Genomic DNA, 9,530 nt, shown 5'->3' with positions numbered 1-9,530 from the left:
ATTGTTTAGATTCATTTTTTACAGGTATTTAGAGGGGTTTGAGGGAGAACTCAGGGAAGTCCCTGCTTTTACTTCACCATCTTGGCTCCACCTAAAATACTTTTTAAAATTGTGTAGAGGAAATGTTTTTAAAATGACCAGTTTGAAGAATCAGTAATCTCAAAAATATAATAGTTGTGACCAACAGAAATAGTATAATAAAAATCAGAATTACCAACAACCTAGACCAAATAGAAAAATAAGCTCAGAAAGTAAATGAATTATTGAAAAATTTGTAAAACATAACAGGAACAAGTAACAGAGCTGGACAGGTCAGGACCTCGGGATTTCTGCCATCCAAGGGAATTTAGAAAAACAACAGAATAAACCCTACATCCCAGGAATTGTTCCAAGAAAAATCCTCAGAATTAAGAAGGAAAATCTTCCAAAACAGACAAATAAAAAACAAACTACAATAACATAATAAGGGAGAATCCAAAATTTATTTCTCCTAAACTTATCATGATTAAAACCCCAGAAACTAAAGCAAAAGGGGAAAAAATGCTGAAAATAGCAAAAAAAAAAACAAAACCCCAACAACCCCAAAGTTATAGCAAGTAGTGATCAGAATTCCCTGCATATGTATTTTTTTTACAACAGTGGTTTTCAAACAGTGTGCTGTGGCAAAATATAGGAAAACTAGTTTGTTTCAGTGAGTTACTGTACCAAGAGTTGTAAGGAAATTACAATTGTAATTACACATACATGTTTGTCATGTAGATCATTAATATTAAACTCAAACAGAAAAAGGGCCCACTAATCCAAATGAATATAATGATATCCGTGTTTTATCATATTTTTATTTCTTTTGTTAAATATTTCCTGATTACATTTTAATCTGGTTCAGGTTGCACAGAGGAATATTGCCAGCTGCATCACCATGTTTTTGTCACCTTTGATACAGAGAGTAGAATGTAAACTCCTTGAAGACAGGAAATATTTTCCATTTTGCCTTTATATCCAAAACATTACTAATGCAGTGTCTTGTGTGGAGGTCATGCTTAAGAGATGCTTGCTGAATTGGATCCAACTTCTCAGAGAAGATAAAGGATGTTCAGAGGAACTAAAATATAACAAATTCAAAATTAGAAGATATGGGCCATAAACTCAGAATTATCTGCCCAAAAAATTTTAGTGCATTGTAGGAAAACGAGAGATAAACATCCTGCAAGCATTTTAATTTTGAAAAATATTGAAACATATGCACCCCAAAGAAGCATCTTAGCAGAACCAAGCTTCCAAGCCAAAAAAAGAAATATTTAAAATAATTTACCCTTCCCAAATCAAGACAAATCAGTTGTTAACAAAATGTGAGAACCATCAGGATTATATTAGTGAAACCACCTAATGTTGTAGAAAGGTTTAAAATGTACTGAAATATAATGTTAATGAACTATAAATTCTCTAATCTAAAAAAAAAATTAAGTATGGATTAAAAGTAAAGAAAAAAACAATAGGCAGAAAGGATAAAGATAGGATAATACTAAAGCTAAACTAAAGGTATGAATCTTTAATAGATATAATCCAAGTTAAAGATTTCTACTTAGTTACTACTAAATGACAGAGGAATTCTGTTTAGAGTGGTTCTTTAAGTGCAGATTAATAGTAAAAATAATAAAAGTAAGGGAACTTGTGTTCCTGACCAATAGATCAAAAAAGAATTAAGGAATAATATATAAAAGAGACAAACCTAGCAGCTATAATCTAAGTAAATGGACTGAACTCTCTAAAAAAGGGTAGGAGAAAAAGTTAAACCATGGATTGAAAAATAGGTTCCAACATTCTGTGGTCTTATTTTTTGTTTAATTTTGATTTTTACAAGAAATACATGCAACCTGGAAAGATTTTTAATAGATTCAAAATGCAAAATTCATCCAAAATTTTCCATCCTATTGTTATATCACAAAAGTCAGAGTGGTACTGATAATACTGTACAAAGTCTAATTCAAAGCAGAAAGCATTAAAGGGAATAATAAAGTACATTATGTTAAGCTGAAGCATTCTATTCAATTTGAGAGTATAATCATTTAAAATATATGTATGCCTAATAATTCCAAAGGGAATTTCAAAAAGGAAAAGTTTATACTCATAAGAAGGAATAGCTAAAGAAAATCAGTTATAGTGGCAAATTTTCATACCATGTTATCAGGATATGAAAAATCGAAAACAACAATAAATAATAAAGAGATAAAAGAGTCAAGGAGACTATTAAATAAGCTAGGTTTGCTAGGTATATGGAGAGAACTCAATGAGAAAAGCAAAGAACTCATAGCCTTTTTGAACATATATAGAACATGCATAGTAATGTTTGGGTAAATATAGAAAAACAAAATCATCATATTATTATATTTATGAATCCCAAATGCAAAATATTTTGTAGTAAATAAAGTTCAGGTAAGTAGAAAATATAATGTCCACATGGAAAATTTAAAAAATGATTCATTAAATTATTCCTGAGTGAAATTAAAAATTTAAAATGTTCTTTTTATTATAAACTTAATCATGAACAAACAGCAACATTTCAACATATGTGAACAGAAATAAACATTGTACATAAATTACAAACTGTTTTTAACTACATTAAATTTAACATTAACAAAACTGCTCATTTGTGTTTTCATCTGAACATCTTTGTTTTTTTCCTGTGTATTTTATAATGGTTTATAGGTGCTCTTTTCTTTTCTTTCTTTTTTGCATTTCTATCACTGCCCACTAACTCACCACTCATTTATTAGAAGCCATCCTTTGCAGCAAAGAAATATAGTCAAGCAAAACATATCAGTATACTAGATTATGTCTGAAAATAGATGTCTTGTTCTGCACCTCTTGTTTACCATCACTCTTCAAGGGCTGGAGGTGAGTTTTATCATTAGTCATCTTAAGCTATAACTGATCAAAGCATTGATAACTATTGCAGTCATTACATAAATTAATTCTCTTGAGTCTACACCTTTCACTTGGCAACAGTCAAAGTGATTTTCCCCAGGTTTCTCTGAATTCATCTTATTAATTCTTCCTTATAGCACAATAACATTCCGTTACATTCATATAGCACAATTTGTTTAAACATTATGCAATAAATGGGTATTCGCCTTGTTTCTAATTCTCTCAGTAAAGATTTTTTTAAATAGCAGATCTTGACGATGATATGAAAAGATTTGTACAGATATAAAAATTTACAGAGCAATGCAAAGGAAAAACAACTCTGAGTTTCTACTTCCCACTCATTGGATTTGACAAAGATGACAATAGATGGAAACTGCAGTCTTGGGAGGGGTTCTGGCACATAAATATAGTGCTGTTGGAACTGTAAATTGGTCCAAGCATAGTAGAGCTTAATGAAATACCTGTTAATTGATTGGTTGATATTTATGATCCTAAGATTGCATTTTCTTTTAAACTCTTGCTGCAGTTTGACCTACTCAGATCTCACTTAGCCTTTATGCTTCTCAGTATGAGACATTGCAAGGATGCTGTATCTATTGCCTGAACTAGCATGAGGATCCTAGAGACTCTTCACTAAGCAGCCCTGCCTCTTCCTCTGCCCATTCTTCTACTCTTCCTGTGGTTTGTCCTTCATTTTCTAAGAGGACAATGACATCAGAAATTTAATGACATGACATGCAATTGAACTGGATTTGAGTGAGGGAGGCTGTGTAAACTCAGCAGCCTCATTTTCTCCTCTAGAGCCATCTAGGTACAATGATCAAATATAGATCAGGACAACTAGAGATGGTCCTGGATGCATACCTGACTCTAGAATGCTAGAAATTCAACTGGATGGAGATCTTCACCAGAATTCTAATAAGTCTGGTTGGGAAGGGAACATGTAGAGCATGTACAAGGCTAAGGGTTACTTATTATGTCCCTTTAATGTTATAACTTTATTATAAAAGAGGTTCAGGGAGAAGACAGGAATTCAATGGAAAGTAAGTAATATAGAAATGAAAAATATCTGTTAGATAGAATCTAATAAATATAAGGTAATTTCAAGGGAGAACACTGGGGAGGCAGCTGGGAAGGACCAGGAATACCCCTGCAGAAGGGAGTATTTGAGCTGAGCTGAGAAGGAAGCAAGATATTTTAAGAGGAAAAAGTAGGGAGGAGGTTGGGAGTGCATTTCAGGTATGGAGAATAAGCTGTGCTATAGAACTGGAAGGAACCTTGTACATCATTTATTCCAAACCAACATTCCTTCACTTGTGCTTGAATAATTACTGACTGAAAGTTGGAAAAGAGAAACATTGGTAAGATTGGTTAAGCAGAGCCAGAGACAGTGTGGTCTACTGGAAAGAACACTGGCTCTAGAGTCAGAGGACCTGTGTTCAAATCCCACCCCTGCCAGTTATTCTCTTTGTTATCTTAAGCAAATTAACTCACCTTTTTGGGCATCACTGGTTAAATAAAGGGGTTGGATTAAATAACCTTGGAGGTCCCTTCCATCTATAAAGCTATGATCCCAACAGTCTCCAGCATGCTGCTGGGAAGTTCAGTGGATAGATAGAGTTAGGAAGACTGAGTTCAAATCCATTATCAGACAATTTAATAGCTCTGTGGCACTGGGCAAGTCATTTAACCTCCCTGTGCCTCAGTTTCCTTAACTGTAAGATGGGGATAATAATAGTACCTACCTCCAAGGGTTGTTGTGAAGATGAAATGAGATATTTATAAAACATTTAGCGCAGTGCCTGACACATAGTAGGTACTTAAATGCTGTTCCCTTTCCCATCTCTGTTTTCAATCACACCCCAATGATATCAATGACAAAAAGAAAGACGCACTATACACCAAAATATTTACAGCAGCACTTTTTGCAATAGCAAAGAACTGGAAACAAATTCTTGTTCTTGTTGTGTCATTTTTCAGTCATGTCTGACTGTTCACGACCCAATTTGGAGTTTTCTCAGCAAAGATACTGGAGTGGTTTGCCATTCCTTCTCTAGTTCATTTTACAGATGTGGAAATTGAAGCAAACAGGGTTAAGTGACTTGCCCAGGTCACTAAGGTAGTAAGTGTCTGAGGCCAGATTTGAAGATGCATCTTTCTCACTCCAAGCCTGGCATTCTATCCGCTGAACCACCTACCTGCCCAGGAAAGAATTTAGATCCCCATTGATTGAGGAATCATTAAATAGATTGTGCCACATGAATATAATGGAATATCATTGTGCTAAAAGAAACACTGAACATGATGAATACAGAGAATCATGGAAAGACTTATGGACTGGTGCAAAGTGAAGTAAATAGAACCAGAATAACAATATACACAATTACTATGACAATGCAACTCAAACTGAACGTTACAGAATGATCATTACCAAGGCTGACCCCAAAGCAGATGTATGAGAAGGCATCCCCTCCCACTTTTTTGAAGATGAAGGGGGAAAAGAGTGTGAATAATTGCATATAATATAGGACTTTTTTGATATATTAGTTTTGTAAAACTTTTTTTCTTTCTTCCATTCTTCAAATTTTATTATAAAGGGAATTTCCTTGGGAAGGGATGGGAGGAGAAATACAATGGGAAATATGGGTAATTATAGATGAAAAAAATTCAATAAAATTTAACTAAAATGGTGCCATGGAAAGAACAGTGGACTTGGAGTCAAGAGACCTGGATTAAAACCCGATAGGTGATCATATATAGGTGGTTTCTACTCCCCCATCACTTAATATAACCCTAGAAGGCTCATATTTGTCAATTGAATCAGCCAATCAAAGGTACAAATAAGTCCTTAATCTCTTTTGGAGGAGTGAAATATTTTAGTCTTTGACTAAAGACAGATAATGATATATAGGAAATATCTGGTGATTGGCTTGAAAAAAATCAGATTCATCTCTAAGTCTCTATATAACAGCAAGTGAGTGTGGAATCATGCATTCTATCAGCAGACTAGAATCCAATCAAGTATGAAGGATCCTGTGGTGAAGAACTCCTGAAAGGTAATTGGGAGGAAATAATTCAATTTCTCTCCTTCCCTGTTTTTCACTGGCCAGGTGACAACTTGTCAGTGGAACTTTGAAAGTGAATAAATTGATTCTATCTCCTTCAGCTTATTCTCCCCTCTGTTTGGAGATCTAGAGGGTGGAGTACCAAACTTCTCCAGAAATTGAACTCTCAGCTCACTCCACTTTGTATCGCCACCTTGCCCAGTTTCAGCTCCTCAGCACAAGATGCCCCCAGGTACTCCTTTGGTGTCCTATCTCCCTTTCCTCTCCCTTTGCCTGCTTTTCTGACTCATTTTCTGTGTCTTCTCCTTAAGACAATAAGTTCCTTAAGGACTTAAGGGACTATTTTTTTTTTAATTAATTGTATCCCCAGTACTTAGCGCAGTGCTTGGCACATGGAAGGTGCTTAATAAATGTTTATCGAACTAGATTAAAATAAGCCCTTATTAAGCACCTGCCATATGCCAGTCACTGTCCTTTCTACAAATATTATCTCATTTGATTCTTACAACCCTGTGAGATAGGTGCTTTTATTATCTCCATATTATCATTGAGGCAGACAGAATTAAATGACTTACCCAAGGCCATAGAACTAGTAAGTGTCTAAAGCTGGATTCGCACTCCTATTCCTACTAACATTTTTGCCCACCGATCAGCAGAGCAGAGGGTACTGAGGCGATGGATGAAGTGTGGATACTAAGGCTGATGAAATGTCTCAGGGTGATGAATAACCTGTTGATGAAGATCGTGAAGACGTGTTGGAGTCCAGTGTAGGCTGCAGCTCTCTGCAAACTTGACTCACCAGTGCAAGTGGGAGTTAGGGAAGTAGCACCAGAGGAAGTACAGTACTTATAAAAATGGCACTTAACCTCTATGGGTTTCATTTTCCTCATTAATACTTCAATACTTGGAGGAACTGTGATTTCAGTGGTGTAGGTAGTCACTCCACCGTCATAGGTAGGTAGGCGGATGGATTTTGAGAGTAGCTCTGAACAAAAAATTTGTCATCACCGTTCTGCCAACTTGGTAATGAACCTCTCAGAATTTATTGACGTTGGTCCTTGGACAACAGACAGAGAAGTTATTGGTAGTCCTGGGCTTTTAAACTTAGTAGTGCACGCCAGAGTTAACATTCTATCAGGAAGCTCTGCTGTGCTCAAACACAGCATGTCAAAAATGAAACATTAGCTTCCTCTCACAGCTTGCTCCTGTTCCTAACTTCCCTGTTTTGGCTGATCCAATTGGTTACCAAATCTTGGTATTTGTTCTTCCCCACAGTCTCTCAAACTGCCTCCTTTTCTCTCCTCCCACTAGGATACCCACTGCAATCATCCTAGTTCAGACCCTCTGCACTTCTCACCTGGATTATTGTCCTAGGCTTCTACGTAGTCTCTCTGCTTCTTGTGTCTCCTCTTTCCAAGACATCTTTTACTCAGCTGCAAGAGTAATTTTATTAATGCATAAGTCTGACAGGATCACACTTCCTTCTACCCCCATGCAAAAATCTTCAGTGGTTTTCCATTGCTTGTCAAACACAGTATAAATTCCTTAGCCTGGTATCCGAGATCCTCCACAATCTAGGTCCAACCCACTTTTCTGGCTTTAACGCATAACTTCAAGCCTTCTACATTATGGCCAAACCAGATTAATTGTCATTTATTGATCTTATTCTATCTTTTCTTATTTCTCTGCCTTTGTGTATACTATTTCCCATGACTGAAAAAATATTCTCCCTAAATGCTCATCTATTGAAATCCTTCCCTCCCTTTGAGATCCAGTTTAGGAATCCCCTCCTCTATGAAATCTTACCTGATTTTCCCAACTATAAGTGATTTTGATTCTTTAGAGATTCTTGAATCACTTATGCAACTCTGTTCCTAGTCCCTCATCATATTATAACTTCTGTTTGAGTCAGGAGGCAGAGCTGAACAAGAGAAAGTGGAATAATGGAAAGATACTGAGTCCAAGGAGAGCTGGGTTAGAATACTTCCTCAGACACTGAGAATTGATGGAGATTAACATGCAGATTGTGTAAGCAATTTAGGTAATCACAGGTGAGTTTCTGAGCCAATTTTCTGTCCTATAAAATGGGTATAATAAAGACTTTAAGTCCCATTTACCACAGGATTATTGTTAGTATCAAATGTCTATAAAATGCTTTGTAAATATTAAAGCACAATGTAACTATTATTGTTACATATTTACGAAATCACAGATCCTTGACATATTGTGTGTCTGCTATGCGTGTCTTATGTATAAGGACGTTTGCTCACTGCTTTTCCCAGAACTTAGCTCTGTAAGACAATAGTTGGTAGACTCTTTAGAGTTTAGGGAGCTCTGAAGGTGGGGAGAGCCATGGCTATCATATATAGAAATCTGCTGAGGGTAAATTTAGCGTTGGTCCCTGGGTCGACCTATTCTCATCTTTTTAAGAGCACAGCTCTTTATAGGTGTAGGTCTTATTGGGCTACAAGTTCCTTAAATTCAAAGATGATATATTGTTTTATCCCTAGAACAGGTCTGCGTAACCTGTGGCCTTTGGGTGTGCCAAAAGATTGCAGTTAATAGGGTCTTTACAAATATTTGTCTTGTTTGACTGAATTCTGATTCCAAGACCACTGGTGCATCTACACATTTGATTGTAAAAGAAGGCATCAGACCTTCACTCAGTCCATTTATTCTTATTAGAAATGGAATTTTCACAATCTTAGTCATGTGATTATCAGTTTCATAGTAGGTTGGATGCAGAATATTGGAAAAGAAGAAAAGAATGTGTTGCTAAAGGCAGGAACACTGACAGTTAGCTAGCATTATGAAGTGCCTGCTATGTGCCAAGCACTGTGTTACACTAAGGATACAAAGAAAGGCAAAAAATAGTCTCTGCTCTCAAGGCACTCACAGTCTATAGAGGAGACAACTATGAGCAAATAAGATACAAACAGAAGTAAATAGTAAGGAGTTGGCAACTGAGACCAAGGAGAAAACAAAGTTTTAACCATTAGATATAGGAACTATATAAGGATATAATCTAAACTCACTTCGTGTAGAGACAAGCATATCATCGGGTTCTGAGGATATTCCTGTAATAATTGATGATGATGGCAATGGTGATGATGATGATGACAGATTTAGAACTGGAGAAGACCTTAGAGATGACAGTCCAACCACCTTATTTTACAAATGAGAAAACTGAAGAACCAATATGTTCAATGATTTGCCAAAGTCTTATAGGTAGCATGAGGTAAAGTCAGGACCCAGATCCTGTTTCCAAACTTAGTGCTCTTTCAGTGACCCTGATTCATCAAGAAACAGTTCAATTATGTTCAAAACACTCTGAGAAGACACAGAAGTGTATTATCTATTTTAGAAAGATTTCTGTGGAAAATCATCAAAGGAAAAATAAAATTTTGGAGCTTAAAGACTGGGTTTCAATTATACAGAAAAATCTGATCACTATTTTAAATCATGTTGTATTTACTCAGGGCAGCTAGGTGACATAGCAGTTAGAGTGCCAGATTGGAGTCAGGAAGACTCCTCTTCCTG

The 9,530-nt window shown here is 35.9% G+C and overlaps 1 long non-coding RNA gene across 1 annotated transcript; it reads right to left on the bottom strand.

Moving 5' to 3' along the window:
* Positions 1–407: 407 nt before the first annotated feature.
* LOC140503068 (uncharacterized) lies at positions 408–7,426 on the bottom strand. The gene is made up of 3 exons (XR_011966693.1): positions 7,348–7,426; positions 6,566–6,719; positions 408–1,102 (listed from the first exon to the last, which is right to left on the bottom strand). It is a non-coding gene; the product is annotated as an uncharacterized lncRNA (long non-coding RNA).
* Between the last annotated feature and the right edge of the window lie 2,104 nt (positions 7,427–9,530).

This window comes from Notamacropus eugenii, chromosome 5 (assembly GCF_028372415.1).
Source record: "Notamacropus eugenii isolate mMacEug1 chromosome 5, mMacEug1.pri_v2, whole genome shotgun sequence".
Classification (NCBI taxonomy): Eukaryota; Metazoa; Chordata; class Mammalia; order Diprotodontia; family Macropodidae; genus Notamacropus; species Notamacropus eugenii.
Note: the sequence above shows the minus strand (reverse complement) of the source record. Positions and strands in the feature narration are given on the sequence as shown.